This window comes from Panthera onca, chromosome C1 (assembly GCF_046562875.1).
Source record: "Panthera onca isolate mPanOnc1 chromosome C1, mPanOnc1 haplotype 2, whole genome shotgun sequence".
Lineage (NCBI taxonomy): Eukaryota > Metazoa > Chordata > Mammalia > Carnivora > Felidae > Panthera > Panthera onca.
Genome location: NC_138346.1, coordinates 176,121,978 through 176,138,686, shown reverse-complemented (window position 1 = coordinate 176,138,686; position 16,709 = coordinate 176,121,978). Strand labels below are relative to the sequence as shown.

The following is a 16,709-nucleotide window of genomic DNA, read 5'->3' as shown; positions in this document are numbered from 1 at the left end:
TGCTTTGTTAGCTGCTAAGAACATGGAGATGAACAGACACAGATTTTGCCCTCTAGAAGGGCCGAGCCATCTTACTGACATCCTTTAAAGACACACGAAAGGAAACTCAGAAAAGTCATTTACTCGCTAAGGTTGTGAGTGGATACATGACAGGGAAAGGACTCCAACCCAAACCCAAACATTCTCTCCCTCGGATGTCCGTGTTCTCGCACCACAGTATCAGATAATGTTATTCGATTTCAACGTTTTTGTTTTTTTTTTTTTTAATTTTATTTTTGGGACAGAGAGAGACAGAGCATGAACGGGGGAGGGGCAGAGAGAGAGGGAGACACAGAATCGGAAACAGGCTCCAGGCTCCGAGCCATCAGCCCAGAGCCTGACGCGGGGCTCGAACTCACGGACCGCGAGATCATGACCTGGCTGAAGTCGGATGCTTAACCGACCGCGCCACCCAGGCGCCCCTGTTATTCGATTTCAGCTCTCCCCCAATGTGATCTTGACCTTTACTACCAACCATTTCCATGACTCCTGCCTCCAGATGCTGCTTGGGTTTCAAGTATGGAGATAAAGAGAAAGAGGGTTTAAAAAATTATATATATGTATAAAATGTATAATTATATAACATTATGTACTTTTATACAAACATATATAATTATATATAATTATGTGTTATAAAATGCATAATTTATAAATACATACTATGTTTATATTATTATATTATTACTACAATATATACCTTTTTATACATTATGTATTTCTAAATATAAGTTATATATACATTATATATAATTATATAAATATAATTTTGTACATATATATACATACACACACACACACACACACACATTTACATACATGAAAGAGAAAGTCTGTTGTTTACAAGGCACCTGTTGTTTACAAGGCACCGAACTAGAGATCCTTTTACTAGATACCTTCACAGGTCCCACTTATGATGAGTATTACTGCCCTAATTATTACGCTTAAAACCAATTCTTAGAAAAGACCATATATTTCCCAGGTAGCTGGTGGGTCCGGGACCCAGGCCCCTCCTGAGTCACAGCTCCTACTCAAACCCCCACATCATCTATAAGCATTTCGGATTTGCTCTGTCCAGCTCTTCACTGCACTCTTATGGAGCAGCTGTGAGGTGCCAGTCCTGTGCTAGGGATTCAGAGATGTGAACGACATTGTCTGGCCCTCAGAGAGAACAAAGACAAATAATGATAGAAGAGGAGAAAATAAAAGTGTGTTGTTCATCAGGAGTCCCGAAGGTGAGACCATTAGAATGGTGTCACACTCGCTTGTGACACGAGAAAAGACTATGTTGGGAAGGACATAAGAGGCACTCAGCAAGTGCTCCCTGAACGGATGGAACCTGGACAACCAAACAGAGAGGTCAGCATGTGGGAAGAAGTCTCTGTTCTACCAGCCACTCAAGTAACTTTTCCTCTAGGCATCTCAGTCCACACTATGTGTTGAGGACCTACTCTGTGCTTAGTACTATTTTTATAAGCATAAGTCCTAGTGCATCAAAGAACTCACCATCTGGTAAGAAATCAAACAAGCCAATGTAAAGACTATACTCCAATGAATCAAATATGTAAATGTGACCAGAGCACATAGGGGACTCGAGAGTTGCATTTGAAAAAGGAACTTTGTATATCTCTCCCCTGCTCATGGGGTAATCCTTCCTATATACTCCCGGATGAAAGCTGAGGCAGGCCCCTGACTCCCTTGTTCACTCTTAGATAATCGAATGTTCAGTAGTCCTTTAAAATCCTTAAGTAAGGGATGCCTGGCTGGCTCAGTCGGACGAGCATGTGACTCTTGATCTTGGTGAGCCCCATGTTGGGTGTAAAGAATACTAAAAAAAAAGAATAATAAACTGGGTTTTACAAATCCTTAAGTAAAATCTCATTTCAGTAAAGTCAACGTAATAGGCAAAGCTTCCAACTTTGTAGAACATGAATATTTTCTCCTCCTCTGTCTCTGGTTTACTGCAGTCCAGGGGACTGTACCCTTTCATATCCCAGCTCCTCCTCCCATAACTCTGCTACCTCTGGTCTGCAGACACATCCTGGGGTTGGACTGGTAGAGGGACAAAGAGAGAAGAGAACATGGTAAAGGGCAGCACCGGAGAACTTCCACCTCACAAGTATTGTCATAAACCAGCGCTCACTCTCTGCTCCTGGTGCCTCATTAAAGACGATTAAAGCTGGGGGCCGCCTGGGTGGTTCAGTTGGCTAAGCATCTGACTCTTGATTTTGGCTCAGATCATGATCTCACAGTTCATGGATTCGAGCCCCTTGTCGGGCTCTACGTGGACAGCATGGAGCCTGCTTGGGATTCTCCCTCTCCCTCCCTCTCTGCCCCTCCCCTGCTTGCTCTTTTTCTCTCCCTCAAAATAAATAAATTTTAAAAACAATTAAAAAAAAAAAGATGATTAAAGCTGGGAGAAGAACTGGGATTTGCAACCTTTTTTTAGACCCTCACTGGGAGCACTAGGTGACCCTTGTGATAGGTTCCCCTCAGCTGGCTGTCCCCTTCCCACACCCCGTCCCCTTGTTCCAGCAATCCGGTTCATGCGGACTCCCTAGTTAGTTCTCCCTCCCTAGTAGGTGGTTTGCGTAGAACTTTGCGTGGCTCCAGGCCTGCATTCTCTCCCACATGGTCTGTATATATTCTTCCAGAAATACCCAGCAGCTCTGACCTGACAGAATTGGAGAGGCAGGCCAATCCAGGGCCACCAGCCCTCCTCTCCATGGCCATGGCCACGAGCGGCTAGCTATCCCAGGCAGGAGGCAGAGCCAGCCCCCTCTGTCACTGTCACTTCAGAGGACTCTTACCAATCACTCCAGATGGCCCCACAGAAGCCCTCACACTGGTTTTGAAGGAAGGGTGATGTGCCCTTCCCTGACCCTACCCCTGCGGGACTGGGATTCAGGGCACCCCTCACACCAAAGACATTTTCCTCACAAATCCTCTTTTAGCCTGCAATCTTCATCTCCAATCTTCTATGTCCCCAGTGTGATGCAGGATCCAAGAGCCAAAGAACTGATTGAGGGCTGTCTCCTTCAGAAACTCCACACTTGATGAATGCAGCCTTTAACGTGTCGTGGTGCCATGGCCCATTTCCACCTGAACACCCTCTCCTATAAACAAGGCACGCGTGCCCCCACTTTTCACGTTAGGCAGCACCCCATGTGGCAATCATGTTCCAAGTCGGCGCTCACGTGGGCTCGTTCCTCTGAAAACAATTCTTTCTGGCTCCAGTCCCACCTCCTCAGGTTGTCTTTCCCAACGGTCTCAGCAGTCGGTGACATTCCGCCCCACTACTCTCCTGAATCCCGCGAGGTGGCACCAAATCTCCCTTGCGTGTAACAGGCCCTGCGTGATTAATTTTTGATCGGTCGACTTGAAGACACTGTTGACTGCAGCCGTATGGCATTAGCTGCTCCCACTGTATCCACTGCCCATCTTCCTGGAAGATGCTCATTCAGCATCCATTCATGCATGGAGCAGTGGAGACCACGTACCCTGCACCATAGCTATTTTGCCCTTAAGGGGTTCCTCTGCACAAATAGAGGGAATTAATCTGTCTTAAACCTCGATATGTCAGGTACCGACCATTTCACTTACTTCCCAAAATAACCCTCAGGAATATGTATCACTTTACCACTCTTCCAGATAGGAAAACTCAGATTCAAGCAGGTTAAGTAACCCGCCTGAAGACACACAGTATCTAAACGGTGGAGTTAAGTTTAAGTAACTTTGACTCCAAAACCCATGGGCCATAATGAAAGGAGAAGTCAGTCACAAGACAGGAGATGTGGGGTTCATCCCAACTCTGTCATTAATTTGACTGTGGCCTTGGATCATTTCCATCTCCTGTCTGAGCCTGAGTCTCCTTATCTGTAGGTGAAGGAGCCGGATACAGTGACCACTCCTGCCCTTCCAACTTGCAGAGCTCTGAGCTACTGAAAGGTGCTTATGTTACTCATATTGGCTGGCACAGATGTTTTAATTCAGAATTTCCCTTGTGGTAATCAATCTCATCTTGTTATTTCCTGCCTGCACTACTAACCTCCTTCATTTGGGATCATTTGTATTGCTTTTTTGTGTTACTCATGTTTACAGAGGGCCTGATTTAGCATCATCTGCAAATTTCATCAAAGGGCGTCTCTTCACCACCTAGGGAAACTTAATGGGCCAAGTGAAATACCAATGGCAGGGCTTGCGTCCTCATCACTTTCTTCCTCCTTACGTGTTTCTCTAAATAACGGCCCTCCAAGTGGGTTAGCGCTATTCCGAAAACCTGTAGCTTTGGGTCGGCTGGACTTGGGCAGAAAGCTTGTGAATCACTTTACCTAACCTTTCTGGACTTCAGTTCCTTCATCTAGGAAACAGGAATCATTACACCCACCTCAAAGGGCTGTTTGAAGTATTAGAATTAAGGGTGGAATACGGAACGGTCCAATCCAGGGCGCAGAACAAGTTACTCCCCTCTCATCTTCCCCATCACTAAGGTTTTGAGTATGGCCATCCAGAAAACAGCTTTCGAAAGAGGTTCTCTCTTTATCTGAATAGCATTATGGGAAGTTTTCCTGCAATGCCATATAATATTGCCTATATGTCTCTTAACACCTCTTAGACCTATAATGCGTACCGCTGGCCTACAAATAAAGAAGGAAAACAAAATCTCAGGTCTCCCTGATGGGGAGTGACCATGGAAAGGTTTTTTAATCTTGCTAAGCCTCTTTTTATTAGTCTTCTCTAAGTTTCTACAGTTTTCCATGGCTGTGAGGACTAAATGGAATACTGCAGGTATAACACTGGGCCACAGCAGGTAGTTCATACGGCACACCAGATATATTTGAATGTCCTCTGCTATTTACTAACTTGAAGGCCCCTTTGAGGTCTGATTTCAACATCTACCAAAAGGGGATTGTGATTCTTATGTTTAATGTGGTTGCACAGGTCCATGCAGTACCGCTGGTGGGTATGCCCAACACCCAGAAAGTGCTCGTATCTGGTAAGACTTCTTCCCCCACTTTTCCCGAATGCTTCTGAATTGTGTTGTCATGGTTAAGAAGAGCTAAAGAGTATGTTAAAGAGAGAGAGAGAGAATGAGGTAGAGATGCACAAAGGCCAAACAAGTGACATGTATCCTTCTTTTGGAGGGTTCCTAAGAGTTAAACTTGGGGCGGGGTTCAAATATCAAGATGGTTCTGCATAGACAAAAACCTTACGAGGCGATCACATTTGGTTCATATCAAAATCACTCAGATCCAAAGATGCATTCCAAGCAGTTGACATCCATTTCAGCTGGATGCTAATTCCATTTTAAAAATTAATCCAAACTTGACAAGAAGCTGATCTCATGTAGCTCATCAGGACATCCCACTCCCATTCGGTTTCCTGGGAAGGAAATGGGGAGCCTGGCTGTCAAAGCCAGAGCTGAAGACACGCCTTTCCCTCATTTCAGCTGAAATACGCATTTCAGAAAGGACTGAAACAGCCGGGTTGAGTCTCATAAATCACTGCTGCCACGGCCTCGTTGCCTTTCAGTTGAGATTTACCAAAAAACAAAAGCACTCACGTCCTTTCCTGCAAACACTGGATCCGAGAGCCCCAGCGCCAGAAACGCCTCCGAAAGCTTGCCTCTTCCCTCCCCATCAACCCCTCACATCTAATAGTCACCAAAGTCCACCATCCTGTCCTCCTGCCGTTTCCCAAACCCATCTCTCCAACTTTACTCCAGCTTTTGCTCCCTTGGTCAACACTTCTCACTTAGACTACTGCAGTCAAGTCCCAAATCTTCTGGACTCTGCTCGTCCATCCTCTATACTGCAGTCAACATCTTTACGATACGCCAACGTGACCATACTACCCCTTGTTTACAAGCTCCCAGTGGCTCCCTTCGGGATTGACTATAAAATGCTCACCTTCACTGCGGACAACGGGCATGTTCTGGCCCCCATCTATCTCTTCAGATCCCTCCTCTGCCACTTCCCCCCCCCCCACTTACACTTTGTACCCCAGCCATAATTCACTTTGAATGACTGTTTTGCTCCTGGAATGCCTTAATACACCTGGAACTACCTGAGAGCCCTATGTGCTCTTCACAACTACATAAATATAATCTCCTTCTGAAGGCCTTTCTTGACTTCTCTCCACCCCCAAGCACAGTTATCTGCTCTCCTGTCCGTGTCCCCACACACTTGGCATCCACTCTGTTTACACTGTTTTAGAATTATCAGTGCACATGTCTGTTGTCCCCACTATGCTTTGAATCCCTCGAACGCTAAAGCCATGCAGTAGTACCTTGGATTCCCATGTTCACAGAGTAGGTGTATATGCATTCACAGTCTATAAATATTCAGACTCCCTACCATGTGCGTAACTAGGAATCTGGAGATGAACAGATAGGCTGTACTCAAAGCCCCTACAGCCTAGAGGCACAGCCAATATACGGAGGCAAATAATAACACAATGTGACATGTGACTCTAGAGTCCCAAGGAGAGGCCCTAAATAATCTCAGTTGGGAGAGAGGGGCAAAAAACACTTCCAAGAGGAGATTATATAAGTTATTTCCTTTATGAATTGCATTTGGACTTTTAGAATTTCAGGTCTACGGTTCAAGATGTCAGACTGGACATGGCTCCCAGACAAGACCCCATTGAACAGCTAACAAAGATGTACAAAATAGAATACATAAATCCTTGGAAGTACTGATTAACAAACAAAACAAAACAAAACAAGCAGGTACAATCCACACACAAATCTCTGAAGGGTAGAAAGCAAATGGAATTACTAAGGCATAAGCTAGAGCACAAGAGGTCTGTGGCAGACACAGACAGAAGACTAGAGTGAGTGTGTGACCCAGTGTAACCTAGTAGAGCCCTAGAAAGGCTTTAGAACAGAAGTGAGCAGGCCTGGGGAACCAGAGAGGGCTATGGGATGGCCATGATGAAAGAATCAAGACTACCCTGGGAAGGGCCAACAGTCTGCATGAGGGCTGGGGATGAGGGCAGGGAAGAGTTCAGGGTAAATCCACAAGCCCATCTTGAACTGAAGAAAAAGAAGAAAGATGTTCCACCCAAGCCAGAAATGTGCTGCGGTGCTCAAACCCCACAGCACACTCCCTTTCACCACGGAAATTGTGGGAGCTCAAGCAACCTGCTCTGCTCCCCACCATGCCCAATAAGGACCAGCCTGCCATTCAAGGGGACCTGCTCATCTACGCAGAGCTTTTTGGATAAATGGACCACGATCACTAAGGGAAACCGTGCCATCCAGCTGCCTATGCTGTCAGGCAAGAGAGTCACAAATAAAAGTAAGCCAACTGAGGGCGCCAGGACGGCTCAGTTGGTTAAGCGTCCAATTCTTGATTTAGGCTTAGATCATGATCCCAGGGTCATGAGATTGAGCCCCACATCAGGCTCAGCACTGGGCACAGAGCCTGCTTGGGATTCTCTCTCCCTCTCTCTCTCTCTCTCTCTCTCTCTCTCTCCCTTTGCCCCTCTCCGACCCCCCCACACACACTCTCTGTCCCCCCACCTCTAAAAATAATAATTAAAAAAATGTAAGCCACCTAGGTCAACATTTGAGGAAAACTGATGAGAAAGAGAAATCCCAAGACTGAAAAAATGCACAGAGTGGATCCTGGAGGCAACAGACATAAGCAAGAAACAGAAGAGAATTTTCAAAGCACATTTCATCAGAAAGCTCACAGGAATTTGAAAAGTTAGTGCCGCCATGAGAAACAGGCAGTGAAGTGTCATTGGAAATGTGAACTATGTTCATCAACATGCCAAAAATTTAGCAGTGTGGCCAAATAATAGGTTGGTAACGGCTAGAGACCAAATGAGTCTTCTGGGAGATGAAGTCAAGGCAATCCCATGATACAGGTAACAGAAGACAAGGAGGAGGGAAATACAAGAAAATTACAAGTTAAACTAAATGGAGAACAGGTCCAGAAGACTCAGAATTCCTCTAAGGGGATGTTAGTGAAAGCCACGGAGTGGTGCCGATATTGAAGAAAAAAAATAGAAAAAAAAAAAAAAGAAATAAAGAAAGAAAACATACTCCTTGTCCTTAAAAAGAGATTTGAGTCTTAGGTTGAAAGGATCACTTCAGGATCATATCAGCATGATAGATATAAACAAAGCAAACAACAAAAATGAAAATGCACTCTCAGTCATGATTTGATGAAATTTCAAGCAAGAGACTTCTAAAAGATGCCAGGGGATCTGGCAGTAAATGCACCTGAAAAGGACAAAGGATCAGACTGCATACAGATCTTGTGTCAATAGTTATTGGCCCCAGAGGACATGGAGGAGTGTCTATGAAGTTATGAGAGAACATGCTTTTGAATCTAGAACTTTATAAGCAGTGTGAAACTAATTTGAGAATTTCCAAAATGTTGGGGGGAGGGAATCCAAAAGATTATATACCAGGCAAAGAATGACTCTCCCCACAATTAGGTGTCCACATCCTAATTCCGGAAACCTATGACTATGTCACCCCACACGGACTTGCAGATATAAACAAATTAAGGACCCTGACAGGGGTCACTGCAAGTGGGAAACCTTTTCCTTCGTGGTCAGAGAGAGATGTGACTGGAGAAGAATGGTCAGAGAGATGTCACAATGCTGGCTTTGAAGACGGAGGAATGCAGCCCAGGGCCAAAGGATGCAAGAAACATCTAGAATCCAGAAGAGGCAAGGAAACAGATTTTCCCTGAGTGTCTCCAAAAATGAATCCAGCTCTGCCAATATTTTGATTTTAGCCTAGTGAGACCTATGTCAGACATCTAACCTACAGAAGTGTTAAGATAATAAATGTGTGTTGTTTTAAGTCACTAAGTTTGCAGTGATGTGTTACAGCAGCAACAGGAAACTGTACAGTTCCCTCCCACACTCCTCTTCTGAAAACAATTACTTGGGAATATACTATAGCAGAATGAAAAAGGAAGCTAAGAAATATAAACAAATATGATGCAAGAAACAGTGGAACTAATCCAGAAGTAAAATGTACAAGGTGGATTTACAGCTGTGCAATAAATCCAGCAAGCATTTTATCAAAATTAGACAAGAAAGCCAGAAGGCTCTGCGAAAAAAATATCTTAAGGAGAGAGTGAACTCCACAGCAAAATCACAGACAAAGAGGCCCAACGACCTCAAATATGTGATGACTACATTTGCATATTCTACAAATTTTTTTTAAAAGATGCCCTAGGAACTTTGGGAAAAATCAAAAGTTGTACAGAAGTCATGATCCAAATACACACAAATTAAATAACCGAAAGAGAGTAAGAAAAGATCTATTTACCCAATAGGACAGGAATATTTCTTTTCATGCACCATAGCTTAGAATTACCATTTCTTCTCCATGGGCTCAATAACACTTCTATATTCTATATCAACTACTATTTACCCAATTACAATACTTGAGATGCTTTTGGCGGGGGTGATTAGAATTAACCTACAGACAAAGCAGGTGAGATTTAGTTATAATTATAGTACCAAACACAATCGGTATCAACACTGACAGGATGAAAATAATGTTGGCCATCAGGAGTTAGGGCAGGGGGGAGGTGAGGGGGCAGAAAGTATAGGTCCAATAGTGTCCTCCTGTTACATGATGGGAAGTCAGGAGTACTATCTAAATGACTGATAAAATAAAAGTTTAAGGATGGATAGATTTTTTTAAGCAAAATACAGTTGGCATCCCGTATTAAATTAGTCTCAGGTATACAACATAGTGATTCAACAATTATATACATTACAAAACGCTCTCCAAGATAAGTGTAGCTACGGTCACCATACAAAGTTTTTACTATACTATTGACTGTATTCCCTATGCTGTACTTTTGATCCTCATGACTTATCTATTTTATAACTGGAAGTTTGTACCTCTTAATCCCCTTCACCTATTTCACCTACCCACCCTCACCCCCACCTCTGACAACCCTCAGCTTGTATGTATAATTGTATATACATAAGTATATATATTTTTAACTCATAACCATTCATTTAACGAACATTCATTGAGTGACTCCGCTAGTCACCTTCCTGTGCATGAGGAATCTAACAGCGAACAAAATAGATAAAACCCTTTTTATCACAGAGTTTACATTCTAGTGAGGAGAGATAGATTATAAATAAATGCATGACTTATCTAGTGAGTTAGATGGCGATCAATGCTGCAAAGCAGGAGTCAGTGAACTTTTTCTGTCAAAAGTCAGATACGGAGTAAATATTTTAGGTTTGCAGGCCAGAAGTTCTCTGTTACAAATACTTTGTCATTATAGCAGGAAAGCAGCTGTAAGCAATACATAAATAAATGTATGTGGCTTTGTTCCAATAAAACTTTATTTATAATAGTAAGCAGTGGGCCGGATTTGATCCATGGCCTAGAGGCCATACTTTGTATATCTTTTCTATACAGAAAAAGCAAAGAGGGACAGGCACTAGGGAAAGGCATAGACAGATGGGCTGCCATTTGAAATACAGAGAGGAGAGAAAGTCTCCGGAGAAATGATACTCGGGAAATTATCTGAAGGACGGAAGAGAGTGAGCCTTACAAATACCTGGGGAGTGTTCTAGACAGAAGGAACTGCAAGTACAAAGAAGGAGGTGGGAGCATGCAACCTAGAGACCAGAGACCCTGAGGCTGGGAACAAGAGGAGGGAAGTGGAGTATAAGACACAGGCCCCAGAAGCGAGGGAGGATGAGTATGTGGGTTGTGGGGATGATCCTGCAGTAAAAGTGTAGTCGTCAGCCAGCAGGACTCATTACCCAGGATCAGAATCTGCATTTTTTTTTATTTTTAAATTTTTTTTTTAACGTTTATTTATTTTTTGAGACAGAGAGAGACAGAGCATGAATGGGGGAGGGGCAGAGAGAAAGGGAGACACAGAATCGGAAGCAGGCTCCAGGCTCTGAGCCATCAGCCCAGAGCCCGACAAGGGGCTCGAACTCATGGATCCGCGAGATCGTGACCTGAGTTGAAGTCGGACGCTTAACCGACTGAGCCACCCAGGCGCCCCCAGAATCTGCACTTTAACAAGACCCACAGGTGAACCCTATGCACCTTAAAGTTTGAAAAGCACCCTATGGAGCCTCCTTGGCCATCTTAAGGACTCTGGCCTTTATTCTGAATAAGAATCAACCACTGGCTTGGGGCGCCTGGGTGGCTCAGTCGGTTAAGCGGCCGACTTCGGCTCAGGTCATGATCTCACGGTCCGTGAGTTCGAGCCCCGCGTCGGGCTCTGTGCTGACAGCTCAGAGCCTGGAGCCTGTTTCAGATTCTGTGTCTCCCTCTCTCTGACCCTCCCCCGTTCATGCTCTCTCTCGGTCTCAAAAATAAATAAACGTAAAAAAAAAAAAGAATCAACCACTGGCTGAACAGAGGAGTAACCTGATCTGATACCCACGTTAAAAGAACTTCTCTGACTAGTATTTTGTGCTTACACTACAGGAGAGCAGGGGAGGAAGCAGGGAGACAAGTTAGAATATCTCAATAATTCAAGTGAGAGACAACCATGAGTTGGACAAGGGGAGGTAATGAGAAGTGGCTGGGGTCTGGGTATAGTTTGAGGTAAAGTCAATAGGATTTTCCATCATTTGGGGCTTGAGGCATGAGGGGGTCACAAAGGAGTGAGGAAAGGGAGATGACTGTAAGATTTGAGCACTTAGCAACTGTAAAGACGAATCTGGCATTTACTGAGTGGGGAAGACTAGGCAGGGGAGTGGGTTGGAGGGGGCAGGGAGGGGTGGGGCCCAAGACCATGGGTTTCACAGGAGAGAATTTCAAGTTTGAGATGTCTGTTAGACACCCAGGTGGAGATCTCAAGCAAACAGTTGGATGTACGAGTCTGGGGTTCAGTAGAGAAGGGCCACTTACTTGAAATGCTAAAAATCACTTCAAGAACTAAAACTGATAGCATGAGAGATGCAGAGCGAGAAGGGATTCTGGAAGTAGACCAATGACCTAAATCTTTCACTGCAGGAATCAACAAATACTATTGAAGTTTGAGAGATTAAATAACACCATACAAGCATTTGAGTTAAGAGTTATAGTAGTGCCCGGCCTGAAATAAAAACCAGTCGAAAAGAGCTCGTTTACATTAAGGGAAATGAGCCAGTCACAAAAGGACAAACCCTGCCTGACTCCCCCTACCCAGAGCAGACAAATGGATAGAGACCGGAAGTAAAGGGCTGTGGCCAGAGGCGGAGGGAGGCGGAATGAGGAGTTACTGTTTCATGGGTACAGAGTTTCACTACGGGGAAGATGAAAAACGTTGTAGAGACAGGAGAGGGTGATGGCTGCACATCCACGGGAGTGTACTTCATGCCACGGAACTGTACATTTAAAAATGGTTACAATGTGGGCCACCTGGGTGGCTCAGCCGGTTAAATGTCTGACTTTGGCCCCGGTCACGGTCGTGCAAGTTTGTGGATTTGAGCCCCATATCCGGGTGTCTGCTGTGAATGGGGAGCCTGCTTCAGATCCTCTGTCTCCCTCTCTCCCTGCCCCTCCCCACTTTCTCTCCCTCTCCCTCTCTCTCTCTCTCAAGTTTAAATAAAAATTTCTTAAAAATGGTTAAAATGGTAAATCTTCTGAGCATTTTACCACAACACATTTTTTTAAATTTTTATAAACTCACAGAGCGAGCACACACAAAAAGAAATAAATCGTTACCTCGCGGGATGGGAGACAAGGACAGAGCGGGGAAAGGAGATTTCTGCTTTGTGTTTTGCACTTTTCTGAGCTGTTTGGATTCTTTAGCCAGATGCACACATTATTTTCATACTTAAAAAGAAAACATTTTAAAAGAATGAGGATGCAGAGGGAGAATTTCAACCCGTGTTTCTGCTTGACTTGCAACTCAATTTCTCAACACACTATTTTATAGAAGCTGATTTCCAAGAAGCCTTCAAAGCCCCTTTTTATTATTATTATTACTAGAAGCCATTCCCTTGGAAGCAGACACTTGTGATTTTCCGATGGAGCTCACATTCAAAGCCTCGGAGGGTAAGCGCACTTGGAAACCTACTCAGCACAGCCGCCTGCCTTTGAACTGCCATGTTTTCCAGGGCCCTTCACGCATCCAGTTGGCTTCCCATCCAACACATCCATTAGGCAGCCAGTATTTACTGAGTCGCCCATGGGGGTGGCCAGAATCTGCTGGAGCATGCCCATGATAGAAAGCCTCCCACCAGCAAAGCAAGATCTCCAGAAATTCCCATACTACAGCTGCTCATCGCCCAGGCTCCGACCAACAGACTATATGATGTCAATTTGAAGGTCTCTAATACATCCTTCTCATCTTACAGAATTTACCAGAAATTTTAATTTTTTTTTAATTTTTTTTAATGTTTATTCACTTTTGAGAGACAGAGAGAGACAGAGCATGAGCAGGGGAGGGGCACTGAGAGAGGGAGACACAGAATCTGAAACAGGCTCCGGGCTCTGAGCTGTCAGCACAGAGTCCAGTGCGGGGCTCGAACCCACAAACTGTGAGATCATGACCTGAGCTGAAGTCAGATGCGTAACCAACTGAGCCGCCCGGGTGCCCCCAGAATTTACCAGAAATTTTAGATTCCAGTCACAGGATTCCAGCAATCCAGAGTTAGAAGAGACTTCAGAAATCATACAGTAAAAACCGTTCCTCTTATCAAGGAAGAAATGAGGCTTAAAGACGTGCAATCACACACAACGAGTTAGAAGCAGCAGCCAGACCCAAAAGTAGGTATGGCTATCAGGAAACATGCCATGCTCTAGGTAAGTCTGAAAGGGTCTCCCAGAATGATAGATCCTGTCCTGTGGGGTTAGGTTGAGAAACAGGTGGTGATTAGGGGACTAGGAAGAAGTGAGGAAGTAGGGAAGGAATACATACATGTAGGTGAAGCTACCTTGGCAGGGAGTAATAGCATGATGAGTAAGCCAGAACTCTCTGGACTGTGAAGTCATTCAAATGATGCATGGTTTCTCCGTTGATTGACTCTTTTATTCAATGTACGTGCCAGACATTGCTCTATGTGCTATGGACGTAGATGTGGTACTGCCCTCAAGAGACAGTCCAGCAGGCCAGCTGGTTACCATGGCCACCAACAGAGACAGTTGCAACACATTGTGATGAGCATGGAATAGAGCAGTATTTCCTAAACTTTTTTGGCCATAAGAATTCCCATCCCAGGGGCACACGGGTGGCTCAGTCAGTTATGCATCTGACTCTTGATTTCGGCTCAGGTCGCGATCTCATGATTCATGGGATCAAGCTCTGCATCAGGCTCTAAGCTGATGGCACAGAGCTTGCTTAGGATTCTCTCTCTCCCTCTCTCTCTGCCCCTCTCCCACTCACAGGCACATGTTTTCTCTCTCTCTCTCTCTCTCAAATAAATTAATAAACTTAAAAAAAAAAAGAATTGCCCATCCCAGATTTACTAAGTTTGATTATTCAGGGGCTGATAATCTGCATTTTTACTAAAAGTCCCTCCCTGTGCCCCGCAGACCCCAGTAATTCTTATGATCAGTCAGTCTGGCTTTGGAAACATTCAGAGCTGGATTCTAATTCTGACTCAGGCCAATGATGTTACCTGCCTGATGAAATTACCTATCGGGACATTCACCTCTCACCTGCTTCCAAGTTCCTAAGACTGCCTTTTCCAGCTGTCAAGATACAGTCCATCTTATATTGTTGTACAGGTTGTGTACTGCAAAAAGATACCAGTCAAGGGGCGCCCGGGTGGCTCAGTCAGTTAAGCGTCCGACTTCGGCTCAGGTCACGATCTCACAGTCTGTGAGTTCGAGCCCCGCGTCGGGCTCTGGGCTGATGGCTCAGAGCCTGGAGCCTGCTTCCGATTCTGTGTCTCCCTCTCTCTCTGCCCCTCCCCCATTCATGCTCTGTCTCTCTCTGTCTCAAAAATAAATAAAAACGTTAAAAAAAAAAATTTTTTTTTAAAAAAGATACCAGTCAAAAGATTGAATGTTTGCTGAGATCCCACCTTGTACTAATTCCTCCACCCAGAGGAAGGGACCCCATTTTTTTTCATCCAAACACTCTTAGCTTTGCCTCCTGTTGAACTGTGTCTTCCCAAAGGGAGTGACTTTCGTAATTCTTCAGCCCAGATAAGGTACTTTTTCCTAATTTGTGCAAAGACCCAAACAGACCAGCAGGATCCTGAAAACAGTACTGGTACCATTGACCACTCCCAGAATTCCCTGCTGCAGAGGCCTTCTTCATTTCTTCAGGCCCTCTACCAGGCTGGTGTATGAGCCACTTCCTGTGTGAGTCCTTGCCAGTCAACTCAGTCCTCCAAAACAGGACGCAGCACCCCAAGTACTGCTGTCCCTTGCCTAGAACGAGACAAACTGTAGCTTGTAACTAACTGTAGGAGTCTTCAACTCAGATCTGAGTTCACTCTTTCGTGTGTGACCTGAATAAAGTACTATTTAATGCAGGTTGAGAAGTTTCTCATGCACAACTTGGTTGCAAGTGTTGAACAAGATAACACATGTAATGGTCCTTAGCATGGTGCCGAGGACCTGGTGAGTTCTATTTCCTGTGGGCGATCTCATTTGATTTCAACTTCACCATGACCCCTCTGGAGAGCTGTTATTGATATCCCCATCTCGAAAATGAGTAAAATGAATGTTGGGATGGGAAGGCAGTGGTACGGGGCTGATGTCCAAATCCAACTCTAGCTGTCTAATCCGTGCTTTTTCTACTCTTGCCACTAGATCCACACATCAGCTCTTCTCAGGGTTCCAGGTCTGAAGAGAGGAAAGGATAAGATTTCACCCTCAGTTTACAAATGCACCTCCATTAGGCTCATAACACAGGTATAATGGCACATAGCCTTTCGATTTTGAGGGCCAACTCGAATGGGTTAGTAATTACTGCTCAGAAGACCATGTCATGAAGGATTGCAAGAGCGAGTCAGAGTACATAGAGTATCGTGATTGATTAATGATGTCAGCCACGGGAATGGGATCCAGGAATGATGGCAGGCCCTAAGGAGCACACCGCACCCCCTTTCAGGTTTCAAAGTCTGCCCAAAGTCAAGCACACTTGATAAAAAGGGAGGTCCAAGGGTACTAAATAAAGCTGTTAAAGACCATTAGCACCTTATTAAGACCTTTTCCCAGATGCAGCCAGAAACAGCCAAAGAATACAGAATGGGGGAACATTTTGGAGAAAGAGCATAGAGTTGTCTGAAGCATTTAACATGAGGAGCACAAACCCAGTTCTGTCTGTTCCCAGACTTCTTGCCTCCTTCTCTCCAAACATCGGGATAGGTGGAGGGAGGGCGCCATGGAATTCTGAAACCTCCTCAAGAGGTCCAGCGGCAGCTTACGTGTGACCCGAGGCAACTAACCTAGGCTCCCCCAATCTCCGGGGTTCATCTGCAAAGGGCACAGAATGACCTCTCTCCATGGTTTTGTAAGAAGATAAAGTATCTAAAGAAGCTCCAGAGAACTCCACCCCTCAAAGTAGATCCTTGAAAAGTTTCATTCCCCACTCCTTCCCTTCCTCCCTTGAAGATCAGGCTTGTTGAGGTATAATTTGCATACAGTAAAATTCATTTATTTCCGACAAACAGCTCCACAAACAGCCGTGTGTAACTACTACCTCAGTGGGACATAAAATGCTACCCTCAACCCAGAAAGTTCCTTCATGCCTCTTTCCAGTCCATCC

General features: G+C 44.7%; 1 long non-coding RNA gene across 1 annotated transcript; it reads right to left on the bottom strand.

Annotated features, from left to right (window-relative positions):
* Positions 1 to 462: 462 nt before the first annotated feature.
* LOC132672867 (uncharacterized) lies at positions 463 to 14,088 on the bottom strand. Its single transcript, XR_009607751.2, has 5 exons — positions 13,908 to 14,088; positions 12,710 to 12,820; positions 10,180 to 10,236; positions 3,280 to 3,387; positions 463 to 541 (listed from the first exon to the last, which is right to left on the bottom strand). It is a non-coding gene; the product is annotated as an uncharacterized LOC132672867 (long non-coding RNA).
* Positions 14,089 to 16,709: the final 2,621 nt, after the last annotated feature.